This window comes from Myiozetetes cayanensis, unplaced genomic scaffold (assembly GCF_022539395.1).
Source record: "Myiozetetes cayanensis isolate MyiCay16 unplaced genomic scaffold, myiCay2020 scf5-8, whole genome shotgun sequence".
NCBI classification, from domain to species: Eukaryota; Metazoa; Chordata; class Aves; order Passeriformes; family Tyrannidae; genus Myiozetetes; species Myiozetetes cayanensis.
The window spans coordinates 111,205,552-111,232,216 of record NW_026087742.1 but is presented as its reverse complement, the minus strand read 5'-3'; the positions used below and the strand labels follow the sequence as shown (position 1 = coordinate 111,232,216).

General features: G+C 40.7%; 1 long non-coding RNA gene across 1 annotated transcript in view; it reads left to right on the top strand.

The window, feature by feature from the left end:
* The first annotated feature begins 277 nt into the window (after positions 1 to 277).
* The window catches only part of LOC126648406 (uncharacterized), a 41,885-nt gene continuing 15,497 nt past the window's right edge, over positions 278 to 26,665 (top strand). The window contains exons 1-2 of the long non-coding RNA XR_007630801.1: positions 278 to 626; positions 2,153 to 2,258. This is a non-coding gene — a long non-coding RNA (uncharacterized LOC126648406). The remainder of the gene's footprint in view (positions 627 to 2,152; positions 2,259 to 26,665) is intronic.

Genomic DNA, 26,665 nt, shown 5'->3' with positions numbered 1-26,665 from the left:
CTTCCCCCGCACAGCCCCAACGCGAACCCGCGCCCGCACCCGCGGGCGGCTCTGCGGGAGCCGCAGAGCCCCGCGCCGGCGGAGGCCGCTGCGGAGAGCGGGGCCGGGGCGTGGGCGGTGCGGGGGCGGGCGGCTGCGGGGGCCGGGGCGCGGACAGGTGGGCTCTGCGGGGGCGGGCCGGCCGTGGGCAGGCGGCTCTGGCGCGGATGCCGAGCGGCGCTGCCTCCCCCTCCCGCCTCGCACAGCGCTGTCCCCCGCACGGCGCCGGCGGGAGCCCCGGCCCCGCCATAAAAAGGGAAGGAGGGGGACACCGCGAGGTGCGCGCTGCGGGTCCCGCCCGGGCGCCGTGCCGGCAGAACGTGCCTGGAAGGGATGGATGGAGGCAGGAAAAGCCGGAGAAGGAGCGAGGAGGCTGTGCCGAGCGATGAGCCGCCTCCCCTCCCTCCCTCCCTCCCGCGCTCGCTCCCGCCCGCCCTCCCGCAGGAATCCCGGGCGGGCGGGCGGCGCGGCGGCACCCGGACGCGCGGCGGCGGGAGGAAGGAAGGGAGGGAGGGAGGGAGCGGGAGAGCGGCGCTGGCGAGGAGGAGCCGCCGCCTCATCCTGCGGCACCGGCCCGGCGAGCGCAGGTGGGTGAGGTGGGTGGGCAGCGCCCGGCGCGGGTTCGGCCGCGACCCCCCCGCCCCCGGCGCCGTCCCGGCGGGAGGCATCGTCCCCTGGCGTGCCTGTGGTTGGGGTGGGGGGCGTCGCGGCGGGTGGCTCCGTGGGGCGGGGGGCGTGTGAGGGGCTAAGGGATGTCTCGGGGCGCGGGGTTCCGTGGGGCGGATGGAGGTAGCGTGCCCGTGGATGGAGGGAGCGGGGCGGCTCCCGGCGCCACCTGAGCCGGGCTGGGATGGTGGCGGGGTCTCGGGGGGGCTCCCGCGGCCACGGGAGCTTTCCCGTCCGGGAGTGGCCGGCAGAGGCGGCGGCGTGGGAAGGCGAGAGGGTTACCTGCATGTGTGTGTGCTGCGGGACGTGGGCAGCCTCGCCGGCGCTGGGGAATTTCATTTATTTATCTGCCGTTTATTCATCTGCCAAGACCAACTTGTTCTTGGGAGACCGGGTTTGATTTCGGTTTCTGTTCCAGTCTGAGCTCCCTGGTCGAGGCTGCGATTGCCGTGGGGGAGCGCAGGGGTGCGGGTGCCCGGAGCCACCCGTGCTCCCGCCGCGGCGCGGGGAGATGAGTTTGTCTCTGCCCGCTGGTGACTTGGGAGCGTTTTTCCAGGGACACACACAGTGGGAGCATTCGGGCGCCTTTTCCAGGGGGGTGGCATGAGCAGTTCTTAACTGGAAGAAAGGAGAAGGCATGTGCGTGCAAAAGCCGGGTTTTCCCCCAGAGCTTGTACTCCGAAACTTCGCTCTTCGGTGAAACCCCTTTTCTGAACACCAGGAAGCTTTGGTTTTTCCAGGAAGGCTTGAATTTTCTAGTTTCTCATGTTTTCAGAAAAGGATTAACGTGAGGGCTCTGGGTACTGCGTGCTTTAGGTATTATTTTGATGTAAGTGGTTAATATATCAGAATTTGTGGCATAGTCCTCAAAGTGCAATAAACCTGGAATAAATCGAGTGGTTTTCATCTTATAAAAAAGTTCATCACTTCTAGTTTGAGATATCCTCTAAATACAAGTGATTTTTTTGGTTGTATGCATTTCTTTATAACCTATATCAAGTAACAAAGCTAAGCATGGGAATTGTTTCTGTAAAACTATGTTCATATTTCAGATGGAAGAGCAAATCAGGGTTTTTTTATTTACCAAGTAATTAAGTGCAGATGTTTTTGCATTGCCACTCGGAAGTCACGGTGCTCTGTCAAGGTTATGATCTGTCCACTATCAACAAGGATAACAAAAATCTTTTAAGCCCATAGCTGTCTTTGCGAGTTTTAAATGCCTTCTTGGTTTAAACTGAGTTGGGATTGTTTGTTTGTTTGTTTGTCTGTTTTTCTTTCTTAAATGTATTAGAGAGGAAAATATAAATAACTCAGTTTGAGTATCTTAACGCACCTTTTACAAAGGGGATGCTTTAGAATGTTTGTATAGAAAAACAAGTGAGCTGAAACATTTTGCTAAGGGGATTTGCGGCATAAAATATGGCTAATTTCTCTTGTATGACTACAGGTGGCAGTGTAGAAGCCAAGAACAAAAATTGGCAGAAATTGCATTCTGTGTGCGAGAATATGAAGAGTGTACTCATGACTAAGCACAGGAACCTGGAAAACCACAGGTATGTGAAGTGATTCATACAACTGCCTATGGTGCTCCCAGTATTTACTGTATCCTGATATTCCTGGCTCAATAGGTATTTTTGGACCAATTATCACTTAATGTACTCACAGTAAGAGCCTAATCAGAATGTCATGGAAAAATCTATATTTGATTACTAAAAGGAGCAGAAATACTTTGAAGGCAGTATGTGAGGAGAGGTGGGATTTTCCTACTTCGTTGCATTGGAGCACTAATTTGCACGGGGGGTGCCCCCCCCTTTAAATAAACAGTCTTCATATTGATAAACCTAAAAGCACTTAGAGGCCTAAATATCCTTGAAAAGGGGAAACTTTAGATGCAATAGAAAGGTTTGCATGTCTGGATGTTTTGGATGTCTTACCAGTACTGTATTTTGGGGTTTGTTTTTTTTGTTTGTTTGTGTATTTTTGGTTTTGTTTGGTTGGTTTTTTTACAAGCACTGAAGAATTGAAAGCATGAGGAAAATTACAAAATTAAGATATTTTTTCAAATAAGTGTGCAGTGGTGATTTGTATCTCTTTTCAAGGATTAAATCTGGTAAAATTAAAAAAAAAAAATGACAACACTGTTTTCAATTAAGAAATAAAAATAAGCAGTATGTAATAAGAGCTCTTGATTAGTTCTCATATTTCAAAGCAAAGGGAAATACTGGATTATCTTAATAATTATTTGGTCATTAATTAGCAACATGAGAGTAAGGCGCAGCTGTTCTTGCACGTTTACATTGGTGTGCACAGCCTGTAGAAATCAGTCCTGGGTTTGGATTCCAGGATTCCTGGGAACCCATGGAGGGTGAGGCAAACTCAGATCTGGAGACTGAGGATTTTTTAGAACTGATGAGTGGGAAGTTATCCTGGTAAGAGGTGTCAAAGTGGAATTAATGCTGTGATCATGAATATATTTATACTCTTGCATTTGACGGTTCCTATTCTGGTCTAAGAGGGCTTTTTGTCTAAACCCGTAAATTGCTCCTGAGAGAATGTGATTATATTGCAAATGCCTGCAGATGACCAAGTCACCTTGTGTCAGCTACCCTGCAGTAACTGGCCTTGGGCACAGTTTTAGTTACACTCAGTGGCAAACTTAAGTTGGAGAGACACTGATTTATTCTGCTGTTAGAATGGGCAAAGGCTCTACATGCCATAGGTATAACCAACCAGCTGTCATCAATAAACTCCTAAATTGTAGTAGCTTGGCATCTTGAGATTATGGAATCCAAATAAAAATGATTAATTGTTTCTACCCAGTGCTTCAAAACCAAGTAGGAATCCATAGTCTGGGTGCAGTTTTGAGGGCACTCAAGCCCTGAAACTATAAGCTCTTTGCAGAGAAGCTGTATCTCTGTTGGGGAATAGTAAGACCCTGATCTCTGATTGGGGTTTTTGGTTGTCATCCTAATGCTTTCAAAAGAATGTGTGCCTTGAATAGAATACCCTGAAAAGCTTTCACAATTCTTCAGTTAAAAAAAGGTGGCTGGATGGTCTTTGGGCTGTTGTACAGCAACAAGCCCTTCTAAGCATGTTTTCTTGGCTGTCATGTTTTCTTGTCACCTGTTACTTCTGAGTGAGCATCAGCCACTAATTTCCACACAGAACAGTAGTTCTTTTATTACTATATGTTATTGATCAACAGGGTGAGGCATCCCTTAAAACTTAATATCCCTGATAAAGTCAGCTGAATTGTTTATGTAGTACAGATCAGCATATGCTTGTGGCTTTGTTGAACATCGTTGAGTTCATTATCTTGTGCTAACACATTTAGAAAAGGAAATGAAAATGTCATTTGTCATTGGTACAAAATTTTAATGGGGTCTTCCATTTCATCAAGTGTTCAAAATATTAAATAAAAAAAAATGGTAACTAAGCAGTGTGATGCTCGAGAGTTCAATTTACAGACACTTCTCTGTGCTAATTATGAAGTATTGACAAAAATGAATGAAGCTACTTGTTAAAGTGCCTTTTTCACTGTATAGCAGTTGTGTTCACAAGATGATTCATAACATTCAGCAATTTGTGATGAATTTCCCTGCCATTACAAGAGATTACTAAGTATCTAATGTATTTGCACTACACTGGGTTACTTTAAATTAGATTTGATGGTGGAAAGGGAAGTAGAACCACTTTCTATCAACTGAAAAATCAGGCATTTTTTATTAATCAGTTAATATTGAATTTATTTTTACTGTATAGTACAATTTATCCCTTACAATCAAATGCAAATGTTTAATCATCTTGCCTGTAAATACAGCACTGACTGTGTGTGTGGGGGGAACCTCTCAAGACTTCTCTTGTGTCGAAAGTTGTGTACATCATAACTAATAAAATATAGCAGACTTGATGAAAGTGGAATTCACAGTAAGAAATCTAAATTGGGAATCGTCTAAAAGTGTGAGGTCCCATTTTGAATCAGCAAGTCTTGATTATATAGAATCCTCTTTGATTTGGTGAAGGATGTATTTGTAAGTACAGCTTCATCAACAGTGCAGCAGAGGGTGCATCTTAGAAAGCTGTTTTGTGCTTCTGTTTTGAACTAAGAGTTGTGTCTCGTCGTGTTCTGTTCTCTTAAGAAAACAGTGTTTAAGGGCTTGCACAATCACTCATTTCATGCTATCATAAAGTGGCTGTAATCTGTTAGATTATAAAGCATGATTGCCTGGCGGTTATGGGGAATGTCGGTTAATGACACCAGGGTGTTAACACAAGAAAAACTAAACTTCCTCACTCCTTTGTACTTGTATAGGATTGGCTTGAAAGTGGTTTGTGGGAACCTGGAGAATGTACTAGACCCATGGATTAAAGATGCTGAATGGAAGGCAGAGAAGTTATTAAAATTTCACGAAACAAATAAATACTCTAAGATGTCACAGGCACCAACCAGTTCAGTATTAAAGACAGATTTTTAGAAAACCACTAGAATTGGTTTAGATTTTTAGAAAATCACTAGAAAACCACTGTCTATCAGGAGGATGAGGATAGTCTGAATCAAAGTCTTTGGAGGAGGAGACAAAGTGAAAATTTCAGATGGAATACGCTGACAGTAAGCCTTAAAACACAAGGAGTGCGTCTGAGGCCATTTAGCTTAGAGGCTTTGGCTTCTCAGGCCTAGAGGTTGATATCAGGTCTTTAGTTAGAAAAGAGTAGCATTTACTTACAGTAATTAATGTAGCTGTTAAACCAAAGGGATAGTTATGACGTTGCAAGATGCTTATTGTAGGTTAATACAACGGAGCTCTTGTGAAAGTCACCACATGTGAAGTGTAAGTGTGAGGAAATTAACCTTAATTAGCAAATGTGTAAACTAAACCTCCAGGCGGGTATTCCCACTGCTGTCTCCAGGGAGGCTCCCACTGGGCTTCCATGAGAAGTAGGTTCTAATGTCGGAGCATATCAAACCTGAAAAGGAGAAATGACCCTGAAATTACATCCTGTAGGTGAAACCTTGCTCTCAGGTGATGGCCAAGTATCCTTTTGCTCTAGGAATGGTGTTGATTGTAGATGATAGAGGGACATCTGCCATGGTGGAGATGCTAAGTGGAGTCCAACTAACTGGATTTATGGTGCTGGAACCTTCCAACTACATGCCAAGGTGGCTTACAACAAAAGGAATCTGGACTGTCTTTTCTTGCTGGTGACAGTATAGGTCTACCCTAGAGAAGGTAGCTAGCTGATTAGGGATTCTATGGAGAGCCTGCTAAGAGAAACAGAGTAAAAAGCTTGCAGCTGTTGTGGAGAGACTCAGAACAAATGCATATCCCCTAAAAACTGGTTCTCTGACCCTTCAAAAAGTTTTAAAGGATAATTAGCATGGTTGAGCAGGCTGCAAGGAATAGAAAAATATTCCCCAAAACATGTCCAAAATTAAAAAAAAAAAAAGGAAAAATAATGCAAACTAAACATAAATTATGCAGTAAAAGAAGTTAAAACCTGATCTGTGATTTGTAAAAGGCAGAGAAGCTTGTCATAAATATTCTTTCAAAACCATCAGAAATGGGAAGGCCACTGGTCCCACAGATAACTAAGATCCAAAAGAGCTCAAAGAAGATTGCACCTATAGCTAAAAGCATATCAAATACTCATGTTCATGGTAGCACCGAAGTTGAAGATGCCAAAGGTGATGCCATTTTTTTAAAAAGGCTTCCAAGAAAGCCTCTGGGAAAGAACAGGATGAGTATGACTGGCATTCATAGCAGCCAATTTTCTGGTAAATACAGAAAGAAAACTAAAGCATTCATGGACAATTTGATATACCAGGAAAAAGTCAGAACAGTCTCACAGGTCTGGTAGAGTTCTTTGAAGGCACTGCTGAGGTGGTGAGTAACTGTGATCTCGCTGATGCAGTACACTTGGGTTTGAGTCTTGTGAGAACTGCTCACCAAAGGTGCTGAGCAAAATGAAACTGCTCTGACATAAGAGGAAATTTTTCTCCTAGACTGATAGTTGTCCAAAAGATGAATAAATGACCTGTTTTCACAGAGGAGACGGACGTCACCAGTAGAGTTGCTCATGGATCTGTGCTAAGTTTAACACCAGTCAGTGTATGCATTAGTGATCTGGAAGAGAGAGTGCAGAATGATTTTAAGTTAATGAGGGTAGCATAAGTGAAAGCTAATTATGAAGAACCAAAGAGGGATCTTGTGATGCTTAGTAACTGGGGATGAAACTTGCTGCTGATAGTATGAAGTAATGCATGTGGGGGAGAACAATCCTGCTATTATTGAGCCTGTGAACTATTAGCACTGAAGTAAGCAATGCTGTAGAGTTTATCATGGTGAATCCAAGTATTGATCAAGTGTTTAGGACTGGTCAAACAATTAAAAAAAAATAGGGAAGAATGGCTCACAGAACAGAAATCTGCTGTGCCAATCTATAAACTGCTTTTGTCTTGACCTCTGGGTACAGTTCTGATCCCCCTATTTAAAGAAGGGTGAGGGAAAAAAAAAAAAAGGAGAGATAACAGAACTAGAAATGGGTGGCAGTGATAATAAAGAGCAATTAAATAGATTGAGAATCTTCAGCCTGGCTAAAGATGAAAATGATAAAAGTCTACATAGTAGTGTAATGGGAAAAATGAACAGGGAATGCTCATTAAGTGTCTCTTGTAGTACAAGACCCAGAGGGGATCAAATAAAATTATCAAGTGACAGATTCAGAACAAGTAAAAGGTTGTATTTTTTTTCCTAGTGCACAGTTTAGCTGTGAGCCACTGTAAATACTGAAGGGTTATCTGGGTGTGAGTATGCAGTGCAAGAACATCAACTCTCACTTAAAAGAACACAAAGCCCAGTCCCTGGAGACTGCACAGGGATCCTGAAGTGCATCCCTGCAAGCTTTTCTTGTCCTAGTGCTCTTCCGCAGACCTCTGCTCTCAGTCTTTGCTAAAGACACAGTATGGGGATAGATGTATCTCTGGTCTGACTGAATATGGCTATTAGGATGCAAAATGAAGAGAACGTCTAGTCCCCTAAAGAAAATGCTGACCATATGCCACTCCAGATGCAGAACAAATACTGGTGATGAAAACATGTTGAGAAGGACAGGTTTTTGGTTTTTTTTTTTTTTTGGCCTAATAACTTCCCAAAGAAAAAATAATCAGTTTTCTTTGAAGACTGTACCCATTCTTATTATGCCATGTTTTGGTGCTGTGGTTTAGTTGATATGGTGATGATTGGTCAAAGGTTGGGCTCTGTGATCTCGGAGGTCTTTTCCAACCTTAATGATTGTATGATACGTGAAGTTTAGTGCCGGTGCACGGGAGTTAAGATTCTTTGTTCTGAGGTGTCAGTATTCAGCTTTAATTCTGTTCTTGCTAAAAGGAAGTTGGGCATTTGTTATCCCTTGCAGTTCATCTTCAGGTGGACTAAATTAAAAGCCTACAAGCCAAAATAAACTGGAAAAGTTGGGGACAGACTCATATAATGAAGTGCTTACCTGTATAATAAAATGAAAAATACAGTGTTGAGTCATGAACATGGAAGATGAAATCTCTTTTCCTATAAGTATGGTGAGATTACAGCTAGGTTCATTCCTTATCCACATATACAGTGACTAAAGTTATGTTAGACTTGAACTGAATAAGGGCTTGGAGAAAATAGGTTGTTAAGAACAAAGGATGGCTCAACTCTTACACATGAAAATGTCATTTAAATATTAAAAGTATGTAGAAGTTATGAAACAAGGATTAGGCAGTCCTCCAACCCAGTAACAAATGAAATGAAAGAAGAGTCTCCCAGTGGTAAATCCTAGGAGCTTGTGTGAAGACAACCAACTCTGAAGGAACAGAATCAGGGCAAACACAGTGCTGTACCCTGTAAGGAGTCACAGGAATGGATGTGGCAGTGTACACAAAGGTTAACTCTAATCTTTAACTAAGGAATATTAGTTTCCTTGGGTGCCTGGAGTCAGTACAATAAATCAGCTTCCCCAGGGGGTGATAAGGGGCACCCCAAGATGGTTTCTGCTCTGATTTACCCTCTAGATGAGGTTTTCTCTGTCCACACTGGCTACAGAATGATGAGGGAGACAAAGCAGACTGGCCCCCCTTAGTCAAAGCTGGCTTTTGAATGTACCCATTCTATATGCTACTGTCAGATCTGATTTTTCTAGAGGTTTTAGTAGGTCAGTTTTTTTCCCAGTGGTACTAAGATAAAAATACATAGGAAGACAATACTAGCTAAACCCATTTGCAGAAGTTTCATGAAGAGATACCTGTTTCATACTACTTAAAGTTCAGGTTGTCCCACAGTTTTCTATAGTTGCCTGACAAAGGTAAAAGCTGTATTTTAAAAATGAGACTAAAATACTTTTCTGTGTAAGAAAAAAAATATTTTTCTGAAATAAAAAGATGATCACACAAAAAGAGATCATATGGAGTTTTTTAAATTACAAAAGTTAGGCAATAGAGCCTGTTTGAAAGAACGGGTTAATTATGTACCCCACCAAACATCCCCCAAGACCCTTTTCTTTCTCAAGAATGGGAGAAGAATCAGTTTTGTCGTTAGCTCAGTTATTTTGATAATTTCCTTGAATGCTCTTCAGTTTTCCTATTTGTTCAACAATAGCAAAACAGACTTCTAAGAGTAATTTCTTCATTTTTATTTTTCTATAATGGAATATTATACCAAAGGGAAAAAAAAAAAGTCTCGTGGGAAAAGTCTTGGTTTTCTCTTCATTTTCTAATTAATGTAGTGAGGTAGTGAAGGTGAACCACTGTCAGTCTGACATTAAAGATATTTAGGTCAGCACAGATGACAGTAAGTTTTGATTTTTCTATAAAAGTAGTTTGTTACCAAACACTATGGAACTGAGCTTCACTGGTAACACACTCGGAGGGTTAGACTTTCACATCTATTTAAAACCATATTTTAAAATGTAGTACATGGTCTTAAATAGATAAGAGGATGCACCAGCCATAGCATAATTCTCAAGCAATATTTATTCCAGTGTTACCTCAGAAACTGGACGCTGCTGTATATTTTTTTTAATTGAATGAAATCAGTTCTTTGGAAGCTATTTCAGTTATACTTTTCTAATGCAAAATCATGCAAGAAGGCAGGTTTTATATTTCAGTATTATGAAGCTCCTACATGTGTACCTTTTCTTTCCCTTTTTAATATCAACTGGACTTGGTGTATTTTTGCTCTTGCTTTGGGGAAGGTGGCAGGCTCTGTAGTTATTCTCTAATGCTTTACAAATAGTTGATTGTACTTGTTAGTTTTTATCTGTAAGGTTCTTAGTGTTCCTGATGATTGAGGTGGTTGTGCACCCTATAATGAAAATAATAATAATTCTGTAGTCAAAATGAAAGTCACATGCTGTACTTGACTCAGATTATATGAAGCCTGTGTTGCTCACAAAGAAAGTTGAAAATTCATATGAAACCTTTGATAAAATGGGATCCAGAGCCCCAAGCAAACCAGAAAACTGCTTATCAGGTCTCTGTTGAGCCCAGTGGCGAGGGACAGACGCACTTCTGACATCACCTCCTACAGCCCTGCATCCCGCTGGCTCCTGAGAATGCAAAGAAATTTTAAGTCCTGTAATTTTGGGGAGTGAAACTGTTGCCAGTTTGCTTTTTCTCCTTTTAGATATGCCTTCTTTTATGGTTTTGTTTTTGTCATCTTTTTCTTTGCTTCTCAGCAGTTTTGCCTTTAATCATCAAATCATCACCCAATTACACAAATTTTATAGTATTTTAGGTTTTTTTTTAATTACATTTTCATTTATCTTGGTGTTTCCTGAAACCTGTAAACATTGTCTCCCTGCTTCCCTTACTCCACACACAAGTAAGTTCTAATTGGAATGAATATTAAATACATATGTATAATCAATTATTAAATATATAAAGAGACGTAACAGTTTTATCCCCATTTCCCAAACTGGGTAATATTATGAAGTTTAAAGAAGTGTTTGCTTTAGACTGGGCTAATCTAAGTGGCAGTGTGCTGTGTCAGTTTTCTGAGGGCAGATGCCTTTGTGAGGGTTATTCAGTTTAACAATTTTTTACCTCTTCAGATAAACATTTCTACGATCCATTACAGAGACCAAGCCAGTACTGGCAACTTCTTAAACCATGTTATCAGACAGGAGCAGTGGGGCACATACTGGATCCTTTTATTTCATCTGGAGTTTGGACCGGTGTCAGCAAGGTGGAATCTCAAGGAGCTGCAGCATCCAGACACAGTAGCTGTTCCTCACGTTTCTTAACTCCCAAAGAAAAGAATGCTTGGGGGGGACCTCATTGCTCTCCTACAACTATCTGAAAGGAGGTTGTAGGCTGGTGGGAGTACCTCTCTATTTTCCCAAGTAACAACCACTAGGACAAGAGGAAATGGCCTCGAGTTGAACGAGGGGATGTTTAGATTGGACATCAGGAAAAAAAAAAAAAATCATGGAAAGGGTGGTCAGATGTTGGAACAGGCTGCCCAGGGAAGTGGTGGAGTCACCATTCCTGGAGGTGTTTAAAAGGTGTGTAGATGTGGCACTTGGGGGACATGGTTTGGTGGTGAACTTGGCAGTGTTAGGTTAACGCTGGACTGGATGAATTTAAACGTCTTTTCCAGCCTAAATGATTCTGTGAATTTCTTGTGAAATGCCTTGTGAATGTTTTATTTCACGAAGTCTGTGAAAAGAAACGCTTCCTCCCATCCTCTGTAGACAGATCTAGAAAATTTCAACCTAAAAAAGAATTGCATTTGTGGGTCTGTGGTCTGGGTGAGAGTGGTGGTAGTTGTTTGTAATGAGTTTTGAAGCCTTCAGAAGGTAGCAGTCATTCCAAGAAGTCTGGTATAGGTCCTTTGATTCAGCAAAACTTAGAAAGCTCATAAGAATTTGAAGCCAGATGGATTACTTACTTACTTAAATTTATGATTTAGGACTGGTTCAAGAATTACTTTGAGTTTAATTTCATTTTAATGATTCAAGTTAGAAGAGTAAAAGAAAGCTTTGTCCTACAGAAATTTCCTTTTGTCTTGCCTTTCATTAATTAAAGTCTTGGAACGTAGAGAAAAGCTGATCAAACATATGGATGATGCAAAGCTGGGAAAATGGAAAATTCTTACGTTACAAGAATTAAATCCAACTTAGCTTCAAGGCTTTTGGGGAGTGGTATGGTGTAAAGAATGAAGTTTTAGAAAGAAAAATACATAACTGTTATAAAAAGCACAGACATTAAGTACCTTGGAGAGCAGTGGCACTCAGGTAAGAATTTTTGTATCTAGCAGTAGAGGTTAAGTTGTTCAGTGGGAAAGAATGTGTGCCTAGATTTTATGGCCATCAAGTTCTTTGCAGTCAGAGATTGTGACAAAAAATTATCGAAAGCTTTAGGGAATAAAAAGAAAACAAAAAGTTAGACCAGGTGAAAGACATAATGGCTGAAAAAGTAAACATATGTTATTTAAAAAGTCTTGTTCCACTTTTGCATCTGAATTTTGACTGGTGCCTACTAGCTAAGGGTGTTTTTCCTATTATTTTTCAGTGGTTAAACTCTGTCAAAATTTGTCCATCTAATTGTCCTCATTTGCACTGGGGAATATTTTGTTAAGAAAACTTTATTGATCTTCAACCCTCACATTTGGTATTTTATGCAGAAGTGTATCAGAACGGATAAAAAGTTTTTTATCTCTTAGAACAAATGTTTCTGAAATAGCACAGGACTTCCCTTGGGTGCCAGTTGAGTGTTTTCTTGTTTATGTGAGGAAAGAAATATTGCTGTCTTGTTATTAAAGTTCATAGATGTTTTGGTTGCCTGCTCCAGTTGTCTCAAAGGTTCTTCCCCGTTTTCCATCTCCAGCCTGTTCTAGTCTAAGACCCTTATGAAGAAGCTTCTCTTTTCTAATTTTACAAGCTGATTAGGGTTACCATTTAGTCACTTTGGCTTTCCACCAGCTCTGCTGATAAAGATGTGGCCTGCATGGCACCTTGAAAATCTAGCACGTTTTTCTTCTTCCAAGGCCGTAACTTTAATGGGACTTGTTTGTTGTGTTTCTTGGTTTTTTGTTTTTTTTTTTAAACACTGAATGTTAATCTCTCTCAGGCTGTTTTTTACTGAAATGTTAGTTATTATCACCCTTTCCCTCCCACTCTGATGAATCCATTTTATGCTCCCACTTTGTCAGGCAAGACTTTCCCACCCCTCCTCTGGGCAGCATTATTTACACCATGGAGTAGTCATTGAAGGGCATTGGCTTTGATGACTTTGGTGGGGCATTCACAAAGACTGCCTTTAGTCTAGTGGGATCACTGACTGTGTTTCCTCCCTGGCTGATGGAAAATGATTGGGGTTTCCAGGGCAATTCTGGGTTTCTAAGTTAGGCTTTTTCTCCGAATTGCCCTCCAGAGAGAGCCACTGACTCCTGTATCTGCAGCAGGTCTTGGTTTTGATGGTCACTGGTGAAGAGCTGGATCTCCCTGCCCATGGGAGCTGGGGGTATCTGGAGAGGAGAAATAAGATGAATGATTCAGCACAACACCTTTTTGTTAGATTACAGGGCCTGGGTATTTATGTTGACTTAAAATGTGTATACTTGATACAAAATGTACTCTACAAGTGTTTCGGTGCTTCAGCTGTTTTTCCATTTTCAGTGGCTTTTTGGAAAGCAGAGAATCCAAACAGTTTAGCTGGGATTTTCTCAGGACGTCTTTCATATAATTTACTGCAGATACTTGATGGCTGGTATCACTGGCTTTATAATACAGTCATTAATTTTCATCATAGTTCTAAAAAACTTGTCCTGTTTTGCCATGTAGGAAACTGTAATTTTATCCTGCCTGAATTGAAGAGACTTTTGAAGCTGGTACATGGTTAAGATATTATGTGGTGCTGCTACAAAGCTGACACTAATAAATTAATTTCAACTCAAGAGCTTCAGTTCTTGTAGTGCATTCCCATCTTTGTTCTTGTTCTGGAAAAACATGGAGACAAAGCTACCTTAGAAACCTTTGCGTGGTTGCATGAGATCTGCTTCCAGATTGGATTAAACCAACAGTTTTTGTTTGCTGCTAAGGATATACATGATGCTTCCCAGTGTATAGATTTGGGGACTTCTAGAAGTAAATGGCGTCTCTGCTCTCAAGTAGCTTTTTGTAGAATAAGAAAGACACCAGACAACAGATGAAGCTTTTGCTGTGCACTCTTTTTGCTTTTTCTTAGCTCATTATTTTCTGTTCCCCATCATATTCGTTATCCAGTCTAATTCAGAAAGTTTACCTTAAGTCTGTATGCTTGTGTATTTTAAAGCTAAATTTCAAACTCAGAAATATTTGTAATATTTCTGTTGCTTATATCTCATGTAATGCAAGTGGAATCCCATTGCTGAATCCCGAGTGATTGATTAACTTAATTGCATTTCTCAGTCTTTAATGTGAGTGGGTTTAATACTTGCACTTCTTGACCTTGGTATTCTTTTACCTGTTCTTTCCCCACCACATTTCTACATGTGTTTTCATTTTCTTTTTGTATGCTTTCATTTTCTATGTTAATTTTTCTACACATACTGGGAGGGGATTGAGGGTGGCAGAAGTTTGCGGATTAAATTATTCATTTGATGTTAATAATCTGCTTAATCCTGTACCTAAAATCTGGGTTTGGAAAAAGAATGTGGGGAATTCCTTTTAAAAAGTGACACAAAAGCAGGGAAGAAAGTTAGCAGACAGTGATTAATTACTTTATTGCAAAAGGGGAGCTTTTTGTATCTTCTCTTGGTTTGAAATGAGTTGCCATACGTCAGGAAGGTAGAGACTGGCAGAAGTCTTTCCTGTCTTACTAAGTTGTGACATCAGGAAATAACTAAATTTACCACAGGGAGTTTACCTAACTAACCACAACCTTTTACTAATATGTTAACTTTGTCCTCACATACAAATTCTGAAAAAAAAAGAAAAAAAGCGAGTACTCAGTGTGTCACTGATGGGAAGTAAAAGGCAATATTTTGGTCATAATTGGTAGGAGGCGAGACTGACATTCACATGAATTTTCCCCAATTAGAGGACGAGCAGCAAATATTTCATAGAAATTATTTCTTAAAATTTCTGTTATGCTAACCTGGCATTTGAAAATGCTAGTGCTTAATGCTGAGTCTTTAAAAGTGGTTTCCTTTAAATAGGATACTCATTATCTGTGTAAAATGTTTAATGTTTTCTTTAGATTTCAGTCTTCAGCTTCAGCACAGCCCTCAGAATCTTGTTTTCCAGGCCAGAAAGATCCTCATGCTGTTTTTTTAAAACCTCCTGCATGCCAAAGGACACAGCAACGTGCTCAGCAATGATTCCCCTGTGTTCAGTATCTTGCAAAAACTCAAGGGGATGACACAGAATCCATCACTTAGCCTGGTACTCTGTTCAAGCAAATTATGCTCACCGATAATTTATACAGACTTAAATCCTTAAGTCTCACTTGAAGACACTTTGCTTTTATCCCTTAAATCACCTGGGGCTTTTCCTGTTTCTTCTCCGCTTTATTTAGCACCTCCTGCACACACCTCTGGTTTCTGTGTATTCCAGTATTGATCTCACCTTGCACAGAAAAAGCATGAAGACTTTTTTTTTCTGTTACATATCTGGGGACTGCCCTAATCCTCCTTTTCCATAACACAAGGCACACCTTAAGTGATTTCTTCAGCGATCTGACACCTCCATGAGAGCAGCTGCTGTCCAGGTTACAGTCCCACGTTTCAGATACGTCCCAGCTTCGTGTGTTCTTAGAGCAGCATGGCCTTGCCTTTACATCAGTTTGCTTTCACTGTGTGTTATTTGTGTCTGCAGCTGGGATTTTGTGGAAGTGCCAGGCCTGAGTGGGGATAAGTCTACCCATACATGGTGTCTGAGTCTTGTAACACTCCTCTTAGACCTGATTCTACTGTGTGAGTCTTCAGAGTAAGAAAACAGTCCTAAACTGTGTCTTCTCTAACTCCTTGCATTTTTTAATTATTTAAAAATGAGTCATGTACATGCACAGTTGCTTATCGTTATGCTTTGCAATTAAGCTGAACTGTACTTTCCTCTTACGTAGGGAAAAACTAGAAAAATTTTGCCTTTTTTTTTTTCTCTACACACTCTAAGACCCTATGGGAACTCCCCTGTTCCCAGTTTGCCTTTCTGTAATCTGTTTCTGTCTTCTTGTTGAGTTAGTTAGATTTTTATTTCTTTTCCTAAGCTGGAGGACTTTCCTCCTACAGGCTGTTGCTGCTTTCTGCTGCGATCCTGACCACCTGCAGTCACACATTTGGAGTGTGGGTATGGGGACTAGCCTGGAAGATTGTCTGCAAGGACAGGTTTATCTGGAGATTGTGGAGGAATGAGAGCTACAGTGCTTGGCATTCAGGCTCTGTTTTGCCTCATGGCTTGCAGTCCTTGGGAGGGGAAAGAGTTAAAAATGCCTGTTTGTTATTTCATGCCTCTTGTTCCTGTCTGATGCATAAACTGTGTTTTGGGATGATGTTTTATGAAGTAACTCCGTGTGTCCAGTGCCTTGGAATAAACCAGGGTTATGATCTGTATTTATAGAGCCACATTCTGGACCCTTTCAAAAGCTGCTCAGAGCTGCTTACAAGTAAAATAACTCTCTTACAAAGTTCTGGTTTACTGAAATGGTTTTGTAAATATAATGTCATCTTACATTAAAGCAGGAGTTCATTTCTTCCACAAGTCCTTCACCTCCTAGTTGATCTTGGCAGATCTTTCTGAAACCCGTGTCTGGTAGTTTGTAACTAAACACAGGCAGACTAAAGCAGGCCTTCCAAAGTTCCTTCTCTCATATAAGTAGTCTAGTAGGTCTTCCCCTGACTCTGTCATGGGTGATGGCAATTGTAGGTAAATAGGTCTTGGAGACTTAAATGTGCAGTGTCCTCGAAGTCCTGGCAGAGCTGTCTGAGAAATTTGGGAGGAGAAGCAAGCAGCATTTCTTTCCTGACAATGTGAGATGAAATGTTAACTTTTCCATGGATGAAGTTGGAACTGTTGCTCTGTTTAAGACAACTGACAAGTCAGGATCGTCACAGAGCTGCTCAGCTTCCTTCACACATGTGCTTTCTGTCCACTTAAACCCCTTTTTTTTTTAGCCTCTTACGTGTTGCACTAATGGTCAGATTTGTCAGGCAGTAAATATTCCTGGTGTGTGGTGGTTCCCAGTAACAAGGTGTGCTACTAGAAAAAGCACTGTAGAGCTTCAACCTGAAGACTTTTTTTCATACAAAAACATATTCTGTATTCCTCTCCAATATAAACTAGACTTGAGCTGCTCAGCTTCTGAAGTCTATATGTGGCTATTCATGTGATCCTCTTTCCCCAAGGCTTCTTTAATGCAGACTATGGATTTGGAGACAGCACCCTGTTAATTGCTGCTGTTTTCCCTGAAGCCCCTCAGTTGCCACTCTGTGTGTTGCTCCTCAGGAAACACTCTGGCTGCACATGGGTTGTCACCACCAGCATAACTCAGTTTGTGTAGGTCCCTTCCTTATCTGTGCATGAGTTGTTGCTGGGAATAACTACAAGGGGTGTGAATTATCCAAGGTGTAATCGCCCGCTCCTGGCCATTGACTTCCCCTCCCGGAAGGTAGGTGAGGATACAAACCATGTGTATCAAATGTTCAGGAAAGTCTGGTGCTTCAAGGGAGAATCCAGGCAAATGCACAGGTTGTGTTGTGCTCTGGTGAATTTGTGCTGCTGTGAAGTGCAAGTGAAGGGTGATGCCGTTGAGGGTCTCACAGGGTGTACGTGGGGCTGAGGAAGGAGGTATAATGTCCTGGTGTTTGGCATCTCTTTGTGTGTGGAGCTTTGAGAGGCTGGAGTTTTTTGCCTGTGCTTCTCAGCCAGTCCGCTTTTTAGGCGTGCTGGTCCTCGAGGAAGTGTTAGAAACTGGAGAATCAAGTTGCATTGAGAAAATGTGACTCCTTTATCCATGCCCCTGTGTTTCTTACCCTAGCAAACCAATTTTTTTTGGTGGGTGGGGGAATTCAGAACCCCCCACATAGGCTGCATTCGTGCTTTGTGTTCACCCTCTGGAGAAAGGGAGCAGAGCTGCAAAGCAAAAAACTGATCTTGTCACTGGGAGCTGGGGAGGGGCAAAGACATGCACAGCAGAGGTCCACCATGCAGGACATGTTCAGGGGAGATGACCCAGAGTGAGACTAAGCAAGGCACAAGGTCATCTGCCATGGCTGGGAACCACAGCAGTACTGACATGGTGTAGTGGGTCTTTCTCTTACTGTGTAGTTTATCTCTTGTGTGTGCAGAAGGGCAGGCCACAGGCAAAAGAAAAGGACAAGTTACCTTTCTCAGCAGCTGAAGGATGTGTAGGTCACCCAGCTATAGATAAATGCAATTTCTAGAGGAGAGGGCAGTGGGAAAGGATGATAACAAATAGTAGAGTGAGAGCACGTGATTAACTCCTACAGTGCGAAATTGACTTTAAAATAAAAGATATGCACTTTGAGTTATGTTACTTGGAGTTTTGGGGATTTAAGTGTGCAAGGCTTAAGAGTCAATACTGGAACTCAAAACTAAAAATGGAGTGGGGGTGTGAAAGTTCCAGCATGGTTGTGACCAAGGTGGGGTTCATTTACAGACAGTTGAGACCTCTGAAAGCAGAAAACCAGCTGCACAGAGTTGAATGGGTTGCTTCAGGTAAAATTCAGTAGAATACATTTAAAAATAGTGAACGTGTTGATTTTTTTTTTTTTTGGCAAAATGATGAACTTGTTTTGCAGCTAAGTGTTTAAATTCATGGCGGGTGCAGAGGAATCACACTATTGTAAACGTCATGAAAAACAGGGGAACAATGTAGATCTGGACTGTTATTCCCAATTGGTTTTTAATTTTTTTTGTGTTCCCTGGTACATGCTAAAAATACTTTCAATATCTTAACATCTGCATTGTTATGAAATATGGCATGTCTTTGTTTTGTTTTCAGCTGTGTCATTCTTGCATTACATTTTGTTCCATTTGCTCTCTTCAGTTGGGATGTGAAGTCATTTTCTTTTGTCAGTTTTAGGCCTAATTGCCCTGACTCCAGAACTGCACTGTGCACCACTTGGAAGAAGTTATTTCTTTTGTTCTGCCTCAAAAAAAACCCAGCCTGTATACTGGGGAATACAGAGTTATTTGGTTGTGAAAGTGTGTTCTGATTGGCAGAGAGGGGCAAAAAATAAGGTAAAAATAAAGGCAGCTAAACCTCTTTAAAAGTAGAAAACCTGAGTTTGAAGAAGGACTGATATTTTGCATATTACTCTGTATTAGCAGGTTTTCTCTTAAATGCACCATTGTATCCCATTGATTTTAACCGTAGGATGCAATGCATGGATAAGGTGGACCTTGTGCTTGTCCAAACCTCTGACAGCCTCCTAAGCTCCTTGCAGCAGAGCAGGATGGTGAATGAAGGTGGGCTGCAGTTCTGATTTCCAAGTCAAGTGCAAGCAGCAAAACAGGCATGAAATAGGGCCAGACTTGCTGTGAACACAGGAAAGGGAAACATTAAGTCAGGCTGATAATGAGGACAAGATGGCAGTAGGTGAGGGACAAGCATGGGGAGGTTGGATGCTGCTGCTTTCTAGAACACTGCCTGAAACACAAGATTTCTGGGTTCCACTTTCTCTTCTAACACTGCAAAAGATGATACTTAAATACTGGCTTTGGCTTCCTGATTAACTTAAGCAACAGAACTGAACCTTAATGCTCTTAGTGTGTCTCTCAGGTGAGCAATTGTCCATAAATTGCCATTAGAAAAAAGGAACTTGTCTGCCTGGCTTGATTGCTTTTTTTTTTCCCTCCTGTAAAGTTGAGGAAACTTTGCACGTACACAATGCACTTTAAAAGACATGCTAAGGTGGCAAAGCCAGGCCACCAGTACTGGGAAGTGCTGAAATCAAGGTTGCATCTGTTACTTTAATCCTGTTTTCCTCACTGTATGTGCTGCTGTAAAATCTAATAAATGTTAAGTATTGTGATTTGGGTTGGGTTTTTTGTTGGTGTTTTTTTTTTTTCCTGGAATTAAACACCATCATTTCATCATAGGTGTATTTTAGGATGAACCAGGGATATGCAGTTAATGAGATGTTCACAAGAGATGGTCCAGTGGGATAGTTTGTTAGCACAAAGCTGTAACAGACATCTGTCTGCCCTGGGCAACCTTCTCTCTTCCCCAGGGGTTCCTGCCACCCGTCTCCAAATCCCCTCTTTTGGGCAACAGCACTTGTGGCAACAGCAGCCTCTGGGACTTAACATATGTTTAGTGCCCTCAGAAAACTCCTCGGGGTGGGGGGTTCCCTGTTTCCTACCCCAGCAGTGTGGCAGCTGTTCCTGGCTCCACACCATTTTCCCCTGTACTCCAGAGGAGGTGCTGGGCTCCGTGGGCAGCCCTCAGTTATCGTTTTGAAGTAGCCAGAATCCCACTAATGGTACGTGTGCTGTGCTTCAAGAACATCTCATCTCTAAATCTCCCCTTGTCACAGGAGGTGGGGGAAAGTGTGATTGACAAGGCATTGGACAAGGACAGAGAAGGGTCTCATGGCTGAGACATCAGGTGGTATGAGAGGGAGCTGAATTCTGGCACTGCTGCCTGTACCACAGAGTTCCTGCCCGAGGCTGTCATTTTGTGGCCAGCTGCTCAAATGCCGGTACGTGTCTTGTTTTCGGGATTTCCAAATCAACTCCAGGAGCCACATGGTCATTCAAAGCCAGTTTTAGATGATTTGCTCTGAGGAATTCAATAAAAGGCACAACCACTATTAAGGAGTAATAGGGAGTGAGACTTAACTATTGAATAGATTACGTGAGACTGGAAGAATCAGACAGCCTGAGGTCTGGAACAGTCTAGTGTTTGAATTTTTTAATTTTCAATTCCAGGTCAAACACAACTTGCTGAGATTCGACTTCTCTCCCTCCCTCCTCCCTCTAGTTTTTATATTCCCCAGAGAGCAGTGCACTTAAATAGAAGTGATTGAAACAAAAAAGGCAAGAGATGTGTCAGTTAATCTATAGCTCTTTTCTATATTAAGTTAGTTTTAAATAGCATTAAAGGCTCAGTTTAGTGAAGCACTTAGTAAGGCATCTAACGGCATATTTGAATTGAGGCCAGGATTGATAAAGTTGGATACTGTGTGATAATACATCCTAATAGGAGCACAATGGTTAATGTGTAGGTCCCAAACAGGGCTGTGTCTTCCTTCTCTTGCAAGTTTCAAAGCTGGTTAAATTGCAGGTTTGGTTCACACTTTCCAGTAAGAATGGGATACAAACAGATTTTTTTTTAAGTGATGGATTTATAATTAAAGAATGTTATTTAATTTCCCAAAATACCTGTGTCTGTCACAGACCTCGCTCTCTCCTTGATTCCTTTAGCACTTCTTTATTTTTCCAGTGGTTATTGGATCATTTGCTGTCCCTGTATGAGATCTAGTTACAGCAGGTTTTCTGAAAGAGGGTTCTTAGACTTCAGAAAATTGGAAAGGAAAATCATTCTTCGAACAGACTAACATTAAAGCAATACTCATTCTTAATTTATGGGGAAGTATGTAAATCATATCTGGATGGTCCTTGTAATGAGACATTTACAATTAAAAGCAAGAAAGCTAGTTAAAAAAAAAAGCAAACCACAACAAATATTACAGACAAGACTTTCACATCTTCCAAAAGATAGACCTCTCTGGAAGTATCCTCTAAAAAAAAAGGGATAAATATTAAAGGTCTCCAAACACATGAAATAAGAACAAGAAAGGGAAACTTCTTGCAAGGAATAATGAATGTCATTAAGGACCTATCTTTAGAAGAAGCACAAGATGTACCTAAGTATTAAGCAAATTTTTGAAGTCTTGTTACAGTCATGTCAACCTGAACTACCATAAACAGAAACAAAATTAAAAGATACGTTGTTTTAACCTGACATTTCATTGGAAAAATATTGACTTCATTTCATATTCAATTCCTGCAAAAGTTCTCAAAGTTATTTCTTGTGGCTGGGGCAAGAGCACCTTGGCAAAATGTTTGTTATTTAAAACTACTGTAAATCCTTCATAAGCTTATAGGAAATAATAATAGATTAAAAAAAATACATTTTCCTTAGCCTTGTGGATTGAGTTAAAACTTCAAATTTTAAATTATTCTCAATTACTCCATTTTCTTTAGGTCTCTCTGTAAATCTCATAAAGAGTCAGAAAATCCTCCACTTTTCTAAATGAGGATGGTGACTTCTAGCAAACAGTGTCTTTAGGAGATGATAAAACAACCAGAGTGTGTACATTCAAAGCAAAACAGCTTTTATAGCAAGGAAGAGAATATTTGATTATTTTAGAGTAAAATGTAATTGCATTTGTTGTTAAGAGATCAATGAAGTGGATACCTTCAAAAATCCCTGATTGGAGAGAATGTCATTTCCCACCATACCCTCATAAAGTTAAATGAAGCAAGTAATATTTGGTTTTCATAATGTATTTGATCAACATGTTAAAAAAACCCCCAAACATTATTTGAGTTAAGATTTAATAAAAGTATTACCACCTTCATTTTTGGAAAAAAAAAAAGAAAATTGTATCTCCTTTTCTCCCTATTCATGATCCTCATTTGAAGGATTCTGGTTGGAAATCTTCCCACAAATTGAACATAACAGCTGATTAAGTACAAAGTAGTATTTTACTGTGCAGTGGTAGGGCACTTTGCTCTGCTGGTTTCCACAGTCTTAATTTTGAGATGTTCTGGTGACAAAATTCCCTTTTAGTTTCTGTATTTCTGCTAATCTTTTAGTGAACAGAGATTCATGAATTTATGACACAGAGACACAAATTTATGAGTAATCTTCATAAAATTTACTTAGGCTAAGTACCAGAACTACAAAATACAAGTTTATTTTGTCCTCTTCTGTAGATGTTATAGTAAAAGTAAATAAATGCCTTTATCTCCTTTCTATTTCCTAGTCTGGACTCCTGTTTTCTCTTCTGTATACATAAAGATCTAACTAACAATAAAGATCTTCCGTATGCATTTTATTGAAGAAAAAAAAAAAAAAAAAGAAACCAAAACATACCCACAGGCAACAGTGGTGTCAACATGGTGTTTTCCATCAGGAATGTGTTCCTGTATTCCTGTATTGGACCATCTGGCTAGGCTGTATTCCTCTAGTGTGGCCTCCCAACTGACTGATGGTTTTAGAGGAATTGCTTATGTGTGGATATCTGCTGTGTCCATAAATTAGAATATAAATAAGGCTGAGCTATAACCAACATTTAAAACAGTTGGGTAATCTGTAGTCTTTCCTCTCCTTCCTGGAATAATTGTTCTATAAAAATTGAGTTATACCATTGTTTTATTTTGTGGCATTTTAGACTCAAAAAAGTGCTAGCTAGCTGATACTGGCTTAGTGAGTAACCTTTCCCTTTTATTTTTTATTTTTTGCCAGATCTCACCAATGTATTAAGTACTTTGAATTTTTGTCTGATATATATCCCTTATGTTTTATTTATATGTGTATATATATACATCATGTTTGTATATATATTAAAAATATGGGAGTTAAATATATATATAAAAAAATATATGTAGGGGGGTGTACATATATATATATATACACACACATATATTTGATACCTGTGCAACTTCTTCTGGTTATTTCTGTCATTGTGACAGAGACAAAATATTTTTTTTTCTTCAATGGTAATGCCCCTCTCAGTAGGTGATTTGCAATTGTACTTGTCCCGTGTATCTGATTCCTCTTCTGGAATTCCCCTGATAGAGAACATACAAAGGGAATATCACTGGGTGATTCACATGGAAAAATAATGAGTGGGGGTAAAATTTTGACACTGAAGTCCCTGGCAAAGGCCCTGTTGACTGCAGCGGGGTGAGAGGATGCCCAGTAATACACCAGTGTATTAAATCACTGTTGCTCCCACATGTACCTCGTGCTGCTTCACCATGGTTCACTGACCGTAACTTACAATGCAGTTTATGAAAACTAAGTTAGTAGCAAAATTCAGCTAAATCTCGAAATATATTGGTGCTTTTGTTATTAGTATTATGCAGCAACTTCAAATACTATTTAAAAGGTGTTGAAGAAAAACCGGCCTCGGTTGGTTTTAAGTGGGGTTTTTTAGTGCTCTGTTCTGTCATGTGCTTTTCCTTCCATAGTGGAAAAAATTGTTTCTCTTCAGTTACAACTTCGACAGTAAAGAGTGATCAAGAAGAACACTGATAGTCAGCTCAGACTTGAGAAGCTTAATGGCATTACATGATGAATAGTGAAATAATATAAGGAATTTGGGGTTGTTTGACTTGGACTTGCTGAATCTGGTGTGCATCCTTCTGCAAATACCCACACATGTAGGTCACTAGCGTGGCTTTCTTGGGTAGTATTACAAATTTATGCACACGATTAGGATCAGCCCTCTGCACTGTGACTTCTGAAGGGCGAGTGCTTAGATCTTAAATTTAATAAAGCCTTGTAGAATCGGTGCTGCATCTGTGAACCTGCAGCCCAAGTGGTGGAGTGTAGAAGGCATAGCTGGTGTTCCTCTACATGAGTTCAGTTTAAAATGGGGTGGATCTGAAGCACGAGCTTAATGTTGTGTTGCGAGTTCAGTGAATGACAGTGAGAGGTCACAAAGCTGCTTATTGGTTTTTTGTCCAAGCTCTGCAGAAAAATGACAAAACTAGAAGACACCGTCTAGAATATAAACATCTCGTATTTGTGGTGTTATAAAAACCACACACAGTTAACATTACACTTTCAAATACTCAGTTTATTAAGAACATAGGTATTAATCTTGTTTTGAAGATGTAAAGCCGCGTGCTTGGTAGTTTATACAGATACACCAGTTTTGCTAAAAGTTGCCAAGAAGAAGTTGACAGTTTGGGCTGAGGATTGCTGTGGTTGCTATGTGCAAAAGCCTAGAACAAACCAGCGGGAAATAATACCAGGGTGGGAAGGTATTGCTATGGTTACAGAGTATTTTCTTTAAAGGAGAGGTGGATAACGCAGCAAGAATCACTGAAACTTAGGTAATAATGTATTATACAAAAGGAAAAAAGACTGAAAGATAATAACTGTCTTCTGATCTTAATGGCGTTTTGTTAGTTTCCAGCAAAGAGGGATTTAATTAAAGTAGGAATAATTTGTGAAAGCTTTGTTAGAAAACTATCCTTAGCTTTTATTTTTCAAAAGTGGAATGTCAGCACAATATCTTGCATGTTTTGGCTTCGTCTCTTTTGTTTTCTTAAAACAAAAAAGATTTTTTTTTTTTTTTGTCGAGTGGATTAAGAGTTCTTTTAAAAATAATAAAAGTGTAATTATACACAAATAGTTTGGTTCATATAAACTTTTAAGACAGCCTTTCAGAACATTAAAAAGTAAAATAGCCACATTTTACAAAAACATATGTAATATAAAATGACTACAAAATAAAATACAATTAAATTTGTAATAAATAACAAAAGCCTGCTTTAAGTGGTGCTGTAAATCTGAACTGTAAAATTAATCTAGGAAACATCCATTTTCACTTACAGACACCCTCCAGGATTTAGGTGCGGTCACCTCTGTTGGTTTGATCCTGAAAATCAGGGCCTAGAAGGTCACTGTACAGCTGAGAGTTGTGTCTAGATGGTGTGGTCAGGACCATGCCCACTTCACCCTGCCCCTCCAGCTGTTCACAAGTGCTCTGCCGGGAAAGATGGGGCTGGGGTCTGTCGTGGTTTGACCTGGGCTGGCTGCCAGTTGCCCACCAAAGCCACTCCCTCACTCCCCTCCTCAGCTGGACAGAGGAGAGAAATTATATAGTGAAAGGCTTATGAGTAATAATGAGATAAGGACATGGAGAGATGACTGTCACGAGCAGTCTGGTGGGAGGGACAGGGCAGACCTGTGCTCTCTGACAGGGAAATGGGAAGCTGTTAGAAGGGCACTTTCTCTTTCCCGTGGCTGCTGTTCCGTGTTTATCCATCGCTGTGACATCCACACCTTGGAATGCTGTGTTGTTCAGCTGCTCCTTGAGGCCACCACTGCAGTTCTCTGGAGTGTGGTTGAAGGAACCAGATGCAGCTCCTGAGCTGTGTGACTCTACTGGAGGTAGAGTCTACACCCGACCCTGGAAAATGTGTCAGCTGCACTCCTCGTCCGTGCTGGAGGGCACAGAGGAGAATTGATCATGCTGGGGAGTAAAGGATGGAAAGAGAGACAAATGGACAATTTCTCTGTTCACAAGAGCCTGCTCTCCTTTAGAGCATGACTCCACCACACCACACCAGTTGTTCATCATGTCTCTGCCTTGGGCAAATATTGTTGAAGGTAAGGAGGAGGAGGAGGAATTAAATTGTCAGCTGGAATAAGTTCAGTTATTTGTGACTATTTTCTGTAGTTTTAGTGCTGTTTTGCTTGTGTTATGAGATTTGAAACTTGAAGGTGAGGCAGCATCCTTTTACTTTGCTCTTGACAAGTATACTTAAAATTGGAAATAACCTGCTGTACCTTGTAGTGTGGACCCTGGCCATTACAACTGAGATCAAATACCCTCTTTAACTTAATCTTACAGCTTTTCAGGTAAAATCCTGACTTTAATGCAGTGGATACATAAGATGGACTGTGGAATACAGAGTGCAGAGAGAATGAAATAATGGCCCTGATGGGGACTGAGTGTACTGGGACTGGGCTTTTAACTGTATAAGAACTGAGAGAGGGTCCCTGAGGAGAGAAATCCAGAACAAAGATCTAAGATGTGAAAGAAGCACAGGAAATGACATCAGCTGGGGACATAAGGAGTGGCCATTTTGTGAGGGGAAATTAGGGAATTGAAGAAAGAAGTCTCAAGAGGGAGAGTAGAACAGACACATGAGAACCTAATGGACCAGAGAATGGAACAAAATGAGGAACTGGGGGGAATGGGAAAGCATGACAGTGATGAAGGCCAGTGCTTGGAAG